The following is a 17,500-nucleotide window of genomic DNA, read 5'->3' as shown; positions in this document are numbered from 1 at the left end:
TCAAAATAGTTTTTAGATTTTACCAAAGCGATGAAATTGATGAAACAATAAATCAGGATTTCAATGATAACTTTTGTCTGGACTCATATCTGCTGAGTAAGAGTCTGCCAGATGGAACATCACAAGCCCCTTTAACTACCCGGCCACACGGCCTGTCTAAACTAAAATTCATTGAAGTATTCGGACAAAAGAAAGGCCTTCAAAAGGGATGGGATATGATGTTTTTTGATAAGACGAAAAGATGCATTTTCCCATTTTTTTCGTGTATGAAGAATGATACTAACATTGAAAGGATTGGTTAGAGTAACAGGAGGAGATAATTTTAGAAATCACTAACAATGAATAAAATTATTATTATTATTATTATTATTTTTATTATTATTATTATTATTATTATTATTATTATTATTATTATTATTATTATTATTATTATTATTATTATTAACTAAGTTACTACTTAACTTGGGAAAGTAGGGTGTTGAAGGTCCTTGTGCTCCAACAGAGAAAGTAGACTATACCTAATTTTTTTAAGCTCAAAAGTATTTCTTATGCTAATATTTGCACATAAATTAACAACTAAAATATTATCGTGTTTTATTTTCTTAATCCCAATGCTTATTGCTAGAGGTTGAAAGTTATTAAAAGATTTTGTTCTATATTCTCTTCCGTTTTCCTAATTATTAATTCATAAATTTTTCATGTGAAATAATTTCTTAAACTTTTTCTTTATTGTATAAAATTAGGTATTACTACTTCCATTAAGCATATCATAATTGACTCTCCATACTCTGCTTATTTACTTATATCTTACAGATAAAAAAACTGATACAAAAGTGATTTGAAGAAGTTGAAACAGATCAAATATGAAGCATAGAATTATGAATATAAGGAAACATTAATATGCATTAGAGAATCTGAGAAGATTTATATAAGAAATATAAATTTCAAATAACCCTTTTTTTTCCTCATGAATAGACTAGACATAGAATTCGATAATTAGTATTAATTTTCCAACCCCTGACAAACTATGCTCTAGTATTCATATCCAACAGTCCATTACTTTCTGGATGGAGACGAAGAATAAATCGCATAATCCTCATATAAATCTTGAATGCTACCCTCTCCACAGTCAGTAATAATGAATGGATTTTTTTTATTTTTATTTTTTTTCCATAGAAACAAAGGTTTCTACACAGTCTGCGTATCACCTTGAGGTCTCTGGACCAATTCTAATGCCCCTTTATGAGCCAGTATTTCTTCTTAAGAATAGAGGATATCCCCAATCATAAAAAAGTAATATATATATATATATATATATATATATATATATATATATATATATATATATATATATATATATATATATATCATATAAATATAAATATAAATATAAATATAAATATAAATATATATATATATATATATATATATATATATATATATATATATATATATATATATATATATATATATATATTTATACATACACACAAACACACACACACACACACACACACACACACACATATATATATATATATATATATATATATATATATATATATATATATATATATATATAAGATAAATTTTTGCACATTCAAAAGTGTTTCTTTCATATTTCAAATAAGCCATATATATTAATACATTCAAGTCTGGATTCTCTTAACGATCTCGGGATCAGAGCCCCAGGAGGAACCGCCCAAAGACTATAATATCGGACCGGCAGAGATTTGAACTCTCGTCCAGGATATCTGTGGCTGAGTGGTATGGTCACTGGCATACAGATATCCCGGACGAGGGTTCAAATCCCCGCCGGGCCGATATTATAGTCTTTGGGAGGTTCCGCCTGGGGCTCTGATCCCGAGGTCGTTAAGAGAATTCAGACTTTAATGTATTAATTTATATGGCTTATTTGAAATATATATATATATATATATATATATATATATATATATATATATATATATATATATATATATATATATATATATATATATATATATAAAATATACATATACATATATATATACATATACATATATATAATACATTTTTACACATTTAAACTTGTTTCTTTCATATTTCAAATAAGCCATATATATTAATACATTAAAGTCCTGATTTTCTTAACGACCTTGGGATCAGAGCCCAAGGCGGAACCGCCCCAAGACTATAATATCGGACCGGCGGGGATTTGAACCCTCGTCCAGGATATTTGAATGCCAGTGACCATACCAGTGGCTGAGTGGTATGGTCACTGGCATACAAATATCCGATATTATAGTCTTTGGGTGGTTTTGCCTAGGGCTCTGATCCCAAGGTCGTTAAGAGAATCCAGACTTTAATGTAATAATATACATGGCTTATTTGAAATATTCATATATATATATATACATATATACACATATATAAATATAAATATATATATATATATATATATATATATATATATATATATATATATATATATATATATATATATATATATATATATATATATATATACATGTACGGATAGTCTATTGATGAAATTTACCAATTAACCACTGAAAATAAAAAAAAGGTATGGATTGTTCTTTACTGTGAAAACTGCATTCAGATTTATATTGCCGATGATAATGCCCTTATATATATATATATATATATATATATATATATATATATATATATATATATATATATATATATATATATATATATGTGTGTGTGTGTGTGTGTGTGCGTGTGTATGTGTATATATATACATATATATATATATATATATATATATATATATATATATATATATATATATATATATATATATATATATATATATATATATATATATATAAATATATATATATATATATATATACATATATACATATATATATATATATATATATATATACATGTATATATATATATATATATATATATATATATATATATATATATATATATATATATGTAATGATTAGAATAGTAATATTACATGTTTAAAACAAATGACGTAATATGTCATGTTGGTTGGAAGAGCTGGCCGTGAGATTTGCTATGGTCAACTCAAATTGTGTACAGGATGTAAGATGCTAAGTTGTCATTCTTTCTTAGTGTCAACACATTAACTCTTCGTGTGAAAGTTTGTGACGTCACCGGATGCAGGTGTCTTCCGATTCCGTCACGTGTCTAAAGTAAACCAAGCATACGATATCTGTGATATCGATAATTTGTTCAGTTCTTATCTAAACTTCACCAGAATTGGTCATGTGGACCAACACAGCTTCCTCCAGTGATGGAGATGTTTAACTCAGTTGTTTATATACAATAAAACTTAAAAACCACCAAGATGTGTTCAATAAACCATCTAAATACATCTGAAAACAACTCATACTCAAATGTGTGCTTAAGACAGTAGCACACCAATAAATGGTGGCAGCGCTTAAACTCAAAGACAGCGGTTAAACTCTAAGAATTAGAGAAATATCTTCAAGACTTCAAAATAAATAGCTGTAAAACCAGAGATATATCTTCAAGACTTCAACATAAAAGCTGTAATACCTGATAAAGATCTTCAAGAACTCAGAACTATCTACAAGAATCTACAATTTTGACTAAGTCCAACGAAAATGCTAACACCAACATATGTTAGTATACAAATAGAATCTTCAATCAACATCCTAGGAAACCCAAGGACTGGCATTCAACTATTGCAAAACATATCCAGGAAGACCTACATTCTACAAGAAACTAGAACGAGACATCGCTAACAAAACATCAAGAGAGAGAGAGAGAGAGACGACTCGACTTCATATATAAGAGCTAAGTACAAAGATTTTGTATTCATTTCAGTTTGTGCAGTGAAGTGTAGTTATCACAAGTCGTTAGTCAATTATTACTGGGGTGAGTGAATTCCTAAACTTTGTTATAAGAAACTCCGAATTCTCATTTAGAATTTTTCTTTCTTTGTGCTAATTCTTTTTTCTTTCATAAACTCTTGGGGGGAAATGTATTGGGATTAGTAACATTGTTGGGGGAATTTTATTATACATATGCGTTTACGCAGTGGGCGTTTGTACTCATATAGATATTTTGATAGGATTGAAAGGGGTCAAAGAGATAGAAAAAAAAAGAATACAGCAGTCATGGCTCCTCCTGTCAGCCCTACCCCTGGACCTAGTGGTGTAGGCCAGGCTAATCCTCCTCCAATTGTGACGCTTGTAAATGCCAGGTCAGCAATCCTTCCTTTTCAAGGCCGTGTCAACGGGTTCTTGCCACAAAATGTGGAGTCATGGATTTCATCCGTTGATGCCCATTTAAATGCCAAACAAATCGTAGATCCTTTTGTACAATTACAAGAAGCTAAAAGTTTTATAGATTTTTCTAAGGGGGATGCGAGTGCGTATTTAAGAGGTGTTTCATTTCAGGAAGCAGTTACTTGGGATGATTTCAAAGTTAGGTTACGCGCGATCTATGGGGGTGAAGAAGCTTTGGATGTAGTGTTAACGTTACGAAATACACTTAATCAAGCCACTATGAATCGGCTTAATGTTGTTGAGAGAGCAGCTCTCATAGCTGATAGGCTTAACGAATATCAGGACATTTTAGGTAATTCCACTTGGGTTACTAACGATAATATCTCCGTGAAAGATTTTTTACGACTAATGTATTTAACTTGCATGACACTTATGTTGCCTGAAGCTTTAGTGCGGTGCTTTGATAAGAAGTTAATGCCTGCAAGTACGGAATTGGATGTCTATAAACAGATAAAGAAGCACATGTCCAAGTGTCCAGATCTCGATCCCGTGTTAACTCAAGTTTTTGCTAAGAATGAAACAAAACCACAAACAGTGAACGTAATTAATAATCCAGTAGCGGGAGTGACGTGTTACAACTGCAAACGTCAAGGTCACATAAGCGCAGACTGTAGAACGAAATTTTGTTCAGTTCACAACACAGGATCACATTCGTATAGTCAATGTTACGCGCGTAAGACACAACAATATCCTAGAAATACACAGTCAATTCCACAGTCAGTTCCATATGGAAATAAAAAGAAAAATCCTCATTTTAACAATAAGAAGAAACAACAAAATGTCAATGCAGTTCAGAGTCCGAAACAAACAAACACTTCTTCAAATATCGCTGAGCCTGGGCCGTCAAACCAGACCTCGCAAAGTCAGCCTAATTTTCAGAATGTGCAGAGCAAAGCAAATACCACATAGTTAACTCTAGAGGGGAAGAGAGTGATGTTGGGTCAAGGTCATTTATGTCAACATCAATAGTATTGAATAATCAATTTAATGTTTTATCAGATAATTGTGAGACAATAGATTTTCCTATGAAACACACGGCCGAATTAAGTAAAACAGTGCATGCTCCCGTAGATTTGCAACGAATTCATACAATAATAAGCCAAAATGAGTTACGGCCAACCTTATATGCTGTAAATTTAGAACACAAATCCTTTACGTTATTTTTTGACTCTGGTAGTCCACGTAATATTATGGATTTGAAGACGCATCATTTGTTGTTTTCGAACTTTCCGATTGAAAAATCAGGAATCAGACTTTCAGGTATAGGAAATAATGAATTAAACGTCATAGGCATAACTCATATTCAGTTCAGAGTCGGTAATCGCACGTTTGCCGATACATTTGTTGTTGTGAAAAACATTAATATGTATCCAGCTGTAATTATAGGATACCCATCTATGGGAAATCAAAACATTATCTTAGCTCCTGCAAAGCACGGCGTGTATATCAAAGGGAAATTCTATAAGTCTTCTAATACTTTAAAGTCAGTTTTGGATAAAAAGGAGACGACAAATGTAACCGTAACGTACGTTGAAGAACCAATAACTTGTCTCACTAATAAAGAAATAGTACACGCGACCCAGCAGAATTCTCGTTCACCCGTAATATCATCTTGCACGCAATATATCGAACCAAACATACCTTCGAATTTAATAGTGCAAATAAAGAAAACACTACCGGGATCTGAAATATTAATCCTTTCCGATACTTTGAAAACCAACGGATTGTCTGTCACACAAGCTATTTATACAGTAGGCTCACATCAGCAATGTAATATCGAAGTCTGTAATCATTTAAATAACACTTTAGTAATTCACAAAAATCAACATATCTTGGATGTAGAAGTTTATAAACATCGTATTCTTACCGTTGCTGAAATCAATCACTCTCAATCAGTTGCGGATGAATCCCTTTTACGATCTATTAAAAATAAAATCAGTAAGGACATTCAAGACGAAGAAATTCAGCAGAAAATTTTTGAACTTTTAAATAAATATACAGATGTCTTTTCCACTACGGATGGATCCTTAGGGAAAACAGATGTGATCGAGCATCAAATAAGGTTAAAAGACAAACAGAAAATTATATATGTACCCTCGTACAGACTCCCTATGAAATTCCAGAATGAAATAAATGATGAAGTAGGTAAAATGTTAGAGGAAGGAGTCATTAGAAAATCAAATAGCCCTTATAATTTTCCTTTAATAGTTGTACCGAAAAAAGATCGAACATGGCGTATCTGCGTCGACTTTCGTCGTCTAAACGAGGAAACGATCCCTGATCGATTCCCAGTGCCATGTACTGACGATATTTTGTCTTTGTTAGGTCAGAATAAATATTTTACCAGTTTGGACTTACTTAAAGGCTTTCACCAGATATCATTAGAAGAAGATAGTATCCCATACACAGCCTTCAGCACAGCCAGGGGACATTATGAATTTTTACGGATGCCTTTTGGTTTACGTTGTGCTCCTATAACATTTACAAGAATGATTAACATAGTGTTTGGAGACTTGTTAGGGGATATATTGCATGCCTATATGGATGATCTTGTAATCTTTTCCAACACCTTAGAGGAACATCTACGTAAGTTATAACTAGTACTACAGAGATTAAGACAACATAACTTAAGGGTAAAGATTAGTAAGTGTGAATTTTTCAAAACAGAATTGATATATTTGGGTTTCATGGTGTCAAGCCAAGGTCTTAAAGTAGTCCATGATAAGGTGTCGGCTATACGTAATTTTCCCATACCTACTAATGTCAAGGGAATACAGCAATTTCTGGGTTGTAGTGGATATTACAGGCGTTTTATACGCAACTATTCAATAATAGCCGCTCCTTTAACTGATCTTACGAAGAAGGGCGTAGATTTCATATGGTCTGAGCAACATCAACAGGCGTTTAATACTTTGAAAGATGAACTGTGTAGTTCTCCTATCTTAAAATTTCCTGACTTCGGTAAGGAATTCTTCATTGCAACAGACGCCTCAGACTTAGGAGTAGGAGGGGTATTGCTTCAGCAATATGATAAACAGTTTTTCCCGATAGCTTTCTATTCTCGAAAATTGAGAACTTCCGAAAGTAAATATGCAGTAATAGACAAGGAAGGACTAGCTATTGTTAATTCGCTAGTGCATTTTAAGTTCATAATTTACGGTTATCCCGTTAAGGTTCTTACTGACCATAAACCACTAACAGAGTTCTTTAAAGGCTTCAATCACAGCCCTAAACGAACTCGGTGGCATTTAATCATTCAAGATTTTGGCGCAAGAATCGGGTATTTACCTGGGAAAGCAAATATCATTGCGGATGCATTATCACGCAACCCCGTGTCATCTTGTACGGAGTCTTTAGCTGAATTAATAGATATATCAACATCCATGCCTATTGTAAAAACAATATCTGAACAAGAAGATTTAGGCTGGAGTGCTGAATTGTTACAGACTGAGCAAAGAAAAGATCAGAAAATAGAAACAATTATAAATGCTTTGAAAGGCAATCATAAAGAAAAAGAATATATAAAGTATAAGCAGCAGAATTATGTAATCAAAGATAATATTCTGTGTAGGACTGTGACAAGGAAAACCCGCAATACACCACATGTAACTAACGACCAGGTAGTAGTACCAAACTCACTTGTTTCCACTGTCCTGAATTGGTTGCATTCAAATCCATTACATGGACACCCTGGGTTCTCATTAATGTCACAGAAAGGCAAATCATTGTTTTATTGGCATACAATGCTTACAGATATAAAAAGACACATAGCTAATTGTCGCACATGTCAGGAAAACAAAGGGCATACGAAAACACCTGTTAGCTTAGGAACTTATCCTGTTCCCAATCAACCCTTTGAAAGAATACATTTAGATTTGTTAACAGGATTTTACGAGTCAGACAGAGGAAATAAGCACCTCTTAGTAATTATAGATGCTTTAACTCGATATACAGAACTAATAGCGCTTAAAACTAAAACTGCGATTGAATGCGCTAGGAAGTTTTACGAGTGTTACATTTGTAAACATGGAATTCCACACATGATAATCTCAGACTCGGGTGGTGAATTTAATAATCACTTTCTTATCTCATTGTGTGAATTCCTCAAAATAAAGAAGATCAATACCATGATATATCACCCAGAGTCTAATGGGCTAGTGGAAAGAGCAAATAGGAAGATATTAAATATATTAAGGGTAACACTAGGGGGATCAGACCCCAACTGGGATATTGCAATACCGGCGGCACTGAGTACTCTGAATCATTCATATCATATATCAATTAAAATGTCACCGCATGAAGCATTGTATGGTACCCCAGTTAGAACACCTTTCCATGTATTAACGCCTACAACTAATCTAACAAATCCTTTAAAAGAATGTATAAATGCAAGTATAAGTCGATATGATATCCTTCGAAAGAATTTAGAAGAATCACAAATCATAATGAAAAGGAATCATGATAAAATAGCGAAACCAACTAAAACATATACCGTGGGTGATAACATCTATATTCAAATCAATGTCAGAAAAGGGCTCAACTATAAACTAACACCTAAGTTTGAAGGCCCATTTAACATTTTGGAAACATTAACGGCCAATAGGTTTAGAATTCAAAACGTAGCCCAACCCACGGATGAGAGAATAGTACCATTGTCTCACATAAGAAATTAAAAAGAAGTGTGGAAAAATTTTAATTTTTGTAACTAAAAAGTTTTCTTTTTAATACAGGAGTAATTACATATATTTTTTCTCGTTACAGGTTTCCAAGATGAATTTTTTGTTGTTGGGAGTGATATTGTTCGCTCAGACATTTTTTTCGTATGGGATGAGTTCTAAGACTAAGAATATATACTTTAAATATGGCAATATAGTTGAAAGACAAGAAGACATTTTTATTACATCAACCAACGTAATTGTCGAAGTGCATATGCAAGCAATTTTTCTTCAAGAGAATGATGTCACTAGCTTAAGAACCGCCATTTCAAGGTTTTATGCATCATTGGATGAGTTGCATAGGAGACATTTTCATTTGACTACTAAGAGTTTGCTTGGATCAACATTTAAAGTTGCAGAGATGCTATCTGATGACTTAAAAAATAAGACTGGAGAGACAGGATCTTTGGCTTATGACCTTTTGATGTGGACTGTAGGACACGAACAAAAAGAAAGACGGAATCCGTTCATTTATGCTGCATTAAGCATCTTTGGGTCTGTTGCAAGTTTAGGTTTAGGACTTTCCAATCGTCTTAAAATTAGTAATCAAAATAAGAAAATTGAGTTCTTGACTCATAAAGATGAATTGATTATGTCAGAACTAAGGGATCAGTTAGCTTCAATCAATAAAATTATGGATTTGTTAAATGAACATTCAGATAATATCGTTCAAATTATGGAAGTACAGGATTTGTTAGCAACATTAACGTATTATGATTCAAAGATAGATCACATACATAACAGAATTGCACATTTCATTGAGAAATCCAAGGATTATGTAGAAGCTATCACGTTAGCAACTAAAGGTGTATTGTCGCCCCATTTGTTGCCTATACGTTACTTAAAATTAGTTCTGGAGAACACTAGGGATAAACTAGGCTATGTTCCTTTGTTAGACGAACATAGGTTAGAATTTTATTACAGCCTAATTACAGTAAACGTAGATAATAACAAGATTAGGATTACAATTCCCTTTGATTCTTCTGATGCCTGGCAATCTTACAGGATATCACCATTTCCGACTTTCATGACGAATCACTCAAATCCAGTAATATCCAGTTTGACAGGACACGTATTGATTTCCCCAGATAAGGAAACATATACGGTCATTAAAGACTTAAATCAATTAACTCACTGTTCAGACGCAATGGATAGAAAAATATGTACAGCTGACTCATTTGAATTCCGTAAAAACTTGATGGATTCATGCGAGTTAGGTATAGTGCTAGACGGTGCTCTCTCCCATACAAGTGAAAATTGTCTGGATAAGCTTTATCCCTTTGACAATAAAGAATTCAATTGCAGACTAAATAATGGCTCGTGGATACGATACGACAAGGACGGCTTCAATATATCATGCCCTGACGGATCCACATCCTACAACCACATCTTCGTCGCAGCAGATGGCTGTATCGGGACTTCCCCGAATTCCATGGTGACTGGCCTACGGACAATCATCAGAGAACGTGCTTACTTCGCGAACTTCACGTGGACCTCTACAACGCCCGCACTTCCTCTCCCCTATAAAGGAAGTGTGGCGAAACACTTAATGAAACTTACCGAAAAGGACCACCTGTCGCCGACTTACACAGAGATTCTTCAACCTATATTACTAGCAGGTTTATCGGTAACGGCGTTGATTTTTATCGCCGTGAACATCCTTGTTTGGCGTAGGTTACGGCACAGCAAGCAGCTACAAAGGAACGAGTTGAATAGCCCTGACAATACCCCTTACCTGATACAATTCAAAGCTGTATGAGTGGCCACCTCATTCGCTAAGGGAGTAATTTGTCAGGATGATGTTTGTATGAAAAGCTGACTAGTACGCTAGTAATATGTAATTAAAGAAATTCTCTACATTTGCATTGTTAAAAATACATTTAAAATAACATTTAAAAAAATAAATAAAATAAAAAAGGATATAAATCATTTTTTTCTCTCGGCATCTAATAAAAATATATAAGCCGGAATGTTAAAAAAGAAAAGAGAAAAAAAAAAAAAAAGAAAAAAAATATAAGATATATAACAGAATCTATGGGCATCTAATAAAATGTATCAGCCCTATATATAAATATATATATATATATATGTACGAAACCGTGGTACGTGTACGTACCAGGAATTCGTATTTGTGCACTGAATATTGAGTATCTTGTTTCTGACAAAGGTAACAATTATTCTTTATCAAGTTACCGAATCATTTGTAAGTCAGAATTTGTTTTGTTTTTTGGTACCATGTAATCATTTGCTAGCAATGTACCATATATATGATCTTGGTTTTATCATGCATTTTTCTTTTTGCTTTGGTAATATCTTTTTTTGTATGCATTATTGTTATTAATTTTGATGTGCCTATTTGGACATTCGTCCTCAGTTGGATATAGCTAGTTTTGGACAATGAATGATACATATGTCCAGTCACACCTAATAACCATGTTTCGGCTTGTTGTTAAATTTTTGTAAAAAAATTGAGATAGCTGGCCGAGCATATGTAATGATTAGAATAGTAATATTACATGTTTAAAACAAATGACGTAATATGTCATGTTGGTTGGAAGAGCTGGCCGTGAGATTTGCTATGGTCAACTCAAATTGTGTACAGGATGTAAGATGCTAAGTTGTCATTCTTTCTTAGTGTCAACACATTAACTCTTCGTGTGAAAGTTTGTGACGTCACCGGATGCAGGTGTCTTCCGATTCCGTCACGTGTCTAAAGTAAACCAAGCATACGATATCTGTGATATCGATAATTTGTTCAGTTCTTATCTAAACTTCACCAGAATTGGTCATGTGGACCAACACAGCTTCCTCCAGTGATGGAGATGTTTAACTCAGTTGTTTATATACAATAAAACTTAAAAACCACCAAGATGTGTTCAATAAACCATCTAAATACATCTGAAAACATCTCATACTCAAATGTGTGCTTAAGACAGTAGCACACCAATATATATATATATATATATATATATATATATATATATATATATATATATATATATATACATATAATAATATATATATATATATATATATATATATATATACATATATACATATATATATATATATATATATATATATATACATATATATATATATATATATATATATATATATATATATATATATATGTATATATATATATATGTATATATACATATATACATATATATATATATATATATATATATATATATATATATATATATTCATATACATATATATATATATATATATATATATATAGAATATATATATATATATATATATATATATATATATATATATATACATATATATATATATATATATATATATATATATATACATATATATATATATATATATATAATATATATATACATATATATATATAATATATATATATATATATATATGTATATATATAAATATAAATATATATATATATATATATATATATATATATATATGTATATATATATATATATATATATATATATATATATATATATATATATATATATATATATATATATATATACATATATATATATATATATATATATATATATATATATATATATATATATATATATATATATCTAAGTAAAAATAGTGAAAGTCAAAGTGAAAATAAACAATATTGAATCTTAATTATTCTATTTTTGGCAAAAACACAATATTTTTTTTATAAGAAATTCCATGAGAAGAAGAACGTACCTTCCTAAATAGTTTTCAGATTTGGCCAAACCGATGGAATTGTTGATTCATTAAATCACGATCTCAATGGTACGTCTTGTCTGGGCTCATATCTGCTGAGTAAGAATTCGCCAGATGGAACATCATGAAGCCCTTTTACTACCTGGCCACACGGACTGACTAAACTAAAATTAATTGCAGTGTTCGGACAAAAGAAAGGCCTTAAAAAATGGATGGGAACTGAGGATTTTTTATAAAATGAAACGTTGCATTTTTTCCTTTTCTACTTGTATGAAGATAGATAATAACATTGTTAAGTTTGGTTAGAGTAATATCAGGAGATAATTAAAATAATCGTCTTATTTAAAAAAAAAAAAAAAGATATTTAGGATATTGAGAAATTTACTGTATTTCAGGAGACAAAAAGGTATAATTGATACACTTACACACTATACATCTAACTAGCAATCTATCTATCTATATACTATATATATATATATATATATATATATATATATATATATATATATATAATTATATGAGTATATAAGTATATATATATATATATATATATATATATATATATATATATATATATATATATATATATATGTATATATATATATATATATATATATATATATATATATATATATATATATATATATATATATATATATATATATATATATATATATATATATATATATATATATATATACATGTTTGTGTTTGTGAGTGCATACTTACATAAATTATTATTATTATTATTTTCATTATTATTATTATTATTATTATTATTATTATTATTATTATTATTGAAGTTACTTCCATAGTCGGAAAAGTAGGATGATACAGGTCCTTTTCCGCCAAAAGAGAAAGTACCCTTCACTTTATTTTATAATTCATAAGTATTTTTAGTATTAATACTTGCATGTAAATTAAACCTATGAATATATGTAGCATATTATTTTTTTTCTTTTATTTAATACGTTTGTTATAGGGGGAAATTTATTATAAATTTAGTTCTATTTCCTTTCCTACTTTATTAAATATCAATTCCTCCAATTTACATGAGAAATAATTTCCTAAACTTCCTCTTTATTTTATGAAATTATATATTACTACTTCCATTAAGCATATAATGGACTTGCCCTAGTCTGATATTTTACTTATATCTTATAGAGAAGAAAAAATATACACGTAATTTGAAGCAGTTGAAACTCATAAATATGCCGGAAGTAATTCTGAATGTGAGGAAAAATTAATATGGCTTAAAATATCTTAGAAGCTGATTTAAATAAGAAATATAATTTCAAATTAAATTTTTTTTATCATGAATAGACTAGTTATATATTTCGATAATTAGTGTTAATTCTTGAACCCCTTATAAACAGTGCTCTTTCACGCAACTATAATACCCTCTACGGTGAGGAAAAATTCTAAAAAAATCTGTGGGTGAGAGAAACACTGATCTTTGGTAATTCACTTTCAATTGAAATTTATTATTCGTGTTTCCAGGAACATTCCTACGGACATAACCAACTATAGATTATTAGAAGAAATATAATAAATTTTGTAAATTTTCATGCGAATATCAATGAATATCACGATGTTGAATATAATAATAATAATAATAATAATAATAATAATAATAATAATAATAATAATAATAATAATAATAATAATAATAATAATAATAATAATAATAATAATAATATAACCAATTTATTGGTATATCACAATTATGGAAAACTTAATTTTTTCCCAGTTTTTGTAAATACCGGAGCTGTTTTTTAAGGAAGGTCTTGATTTTTGGAAATTTATTCACTTTAAATAATAAAAACAATGCAACAAATAGTAAGAAACAAGCTTTAATGTTTAAATTTTTGAAAGAAATACATTCTTTGTCACCAAACTGAGTAATCTAAATTTTAAATTGAGAAGATTCAATAAGCTTCACACTTGAGAGTAGTCTGTTGCCTCTCCCTCAGGTATGGTGGTATTTTATGTATTTATTGTTTTTGAGGACCTGGTATCATATATAGAATGAATCAACTGGTTAGTTCCCCTGGATGTGCTTGCCAGGTAACGGAATTTATAGGGAAAGATTCCCTCCACCCCACTCCACACCCTCACTTATCATTCAAGTCCTCATTAGGGTTTTGTCATTCTTGCTTTTTATTGTAGGTAGGTATCTTTTGTAGGGTTACTAGAACTTCAAGGATATAGTCATTTTTTTTTTTTTTTTTTTTTTTTTTGCTGATGATCTTGACGTGGTGAACAATATGACCAAAAGATACATCTACTTTTTGGGTTCAATGAACGCTGTATTGATTCAATGTTTTCCTCACCTACATGCTGCAAAATCTGGTCTAGTTCTTTGCTGCATGGTGCAGTGTGATTTGGCCGACCAGAAAAAGTCCCTCATGTTGGTTGTATTTATTGTGTTCTGATATTTATGGTTCACTTTCCGGCAGATTCTGTGGTTATTTGTCTCTGTAAAGACAGTTTTAACCAAGATATTAGTGAAGGGAATGGCAATATTAGCTATGTTGAACGATCAATTTCAGACAACACAATTCCAAGAATATCTTTGGTTTCCAGCGATAGATAAATATTAATGGTGTGTTCATGAAAAGAAAAACCTTATCTACAATTATGTTTAGGTTTCGGAACAAGATCTAAAAAGATAGTGATGCCTCCTCTTTAGAGGAATATCGTGCCACACATGGCTGTGAATGAGTCCATTTTGGGGCAAATTTTGAAGACCTAAATAAGGATTAGCTCCAGGGATGTTACCAGGAGTAGTAGATGAGTCCATATAGATCCTGTTCGTTATCAATGAAATGTTCTCATCTATTAGAACATTAATGGAAATGAATTAAAAATCAGGAGCAATAACTTGTCGGTCTGATATTCCTTTATCGTATATGCAAAACTAAAGACAAACTCGGCATTTCGTGTTTTTATTCTGCAGAGTTATCCAAGGAGAATGTGTATATGTTTATCAGTGATCGGAGTGAAATGCTTTTTTTTTTCTTTTTTCTTAAATGTCAACGGTTTGTTTCAAGTGAAAAGCATGATCATATTTTCATTAGTGGTGATATAGCAGCACGGGCCCTAAAACCAAGTATCAATGAAAAAATCAACTGTTTCATCTTTTCGATTCATAATTATATCTTCCATTTACTGACTTCCTGGGAAAGCTCCTTCATGCCAGGTAACAAAACCACTGGTGCATTGCTCTCTCATGTTGAAATAGGGCAATGAACAGTGGGACCAGCAACACCTTCATCCCAGCCAAGTCATTAGCCAGTACCAATTTACCAGCTTCAGCTGTCAGACCGGACCTACGGAATAATTACCAGACCTTCTCGATATGAACTTCAGGTGACTTGTTTGATAATATAGACAACATCTGCATCGAAACTTCGCATACATTTTTCTAGTATATATTTTTTGGTCATTATTTTTCAAATAAGAAAGAGTATTAGAAAATAGGCAAGAACCCTACTTCCTATTGATGTATGCAGGATTGTGAAATACTGCAATAATCTATTTATAGAAAAAAAAGGCAGTTTCAAAAACATTGGAAAGTATTTCTCAAGGCTAACATGGCACAAACTGCCTTTATCTTTAGCCCTAAATCGTTGATATATACTGTAGTTGCTTTTAAAATTTACTACTACTACTATTACTACTACTACTACTACTACTACTACTACTACTAATAATAATAATAATAATAATAATAATAATAATAATAATAATAATAAAAGTTCATATCAACTACATCATACCATAACCATTTCTCAAAAACTTAACATCTTTTTCATGCCATATTTTTCAAAAAAAAAATCTAAAATTTCCAAATAAAGTTTATAGGTTGAAATGGCTATTGGCGTAACCATAAGTTGTCCCATAGAAAGCCATCTCACGACCATTAACTTTACAACTTGGTGTTTTTGTCAACAAAAATATCTAAAGTATTAATTGGTAAATCTTATTCTAGCGTCCATTCGGACAAAAATTTTAGGCATTACTCATCATTTGCCCTCAGTCGTGAAACCATGTAAAAGGGGTTTGCTTGGTATGTCATCTATATAATCCTTAAAAGCTAACCTTATAGCATTATACAGATGTTGTAGAGGAAGCAAAATGTATTAGAAGCGATAAGTGAAATTGAAAACTGTTATGTTTCTTGTTCAAGCTAATTATATGAAACAGCTTTTGAATAGACAGATGAGTATTGAGACCATGTTACGAAAGGGTTGTCGTTTAAGCTGAGAGAGAGAGAGAGAGAGAGAGAGAGAGAGAGAGAGAGAGAGAGAGAGAGAGAGAGAGAGAGAGAGAGAGAGAGAGAGAGAGAGATAAAATATTCAGTAAAATATATCATGATATTTTTCACAGTTATCTTTAGATAGAGTATGAACAGAGGGTGAAGCAAAACAAGAAATTTAGAATAATGCACTAAATAAGAGTGTTATGAATATAAATTGAAGTAAGAGAGTTCATATATTTGTCAAGGACAAATTGGGGTATGTCTAGAAACTATGAAACTGAACCATAAAGAAGTAATTTGAATATTTACAATCAACTATAAAATATGATAGTTAGGTGAGAAGGAGAATTCAAACTGGAAAAGATTAATCAGATGTAACATAGGTAAATAAGATATCTGCACTTCTTAAAGGAAATGCGATTCAGTTTTTGGTAAGACCAGATATGATGTGTGTTGCAGAGACCGTATCTTTATCCAGGAAGCAAGAATCATATATGCGAGTTACAAAAATGAAA

This window comes from Palaemon carinicauda, chromosome 1 (genome assembly GCF_036898095.1).
Source record: "Palaemon carinicauda isolate YSFRI2023 chromosome 1, ASM3689809v2, whole genome shotgun sequence".
In the NCBI taxonomy this organism is placed as follows: domain Eukaryota; kingdom Metazoa; phylum Arthropoda; class Malacostraca; order Decapoda; family Palaemonidae; genus Palaemon; species Palaemon carinicauda.
Note: the sequence above shows the minus strand (reverse complement) of the source record.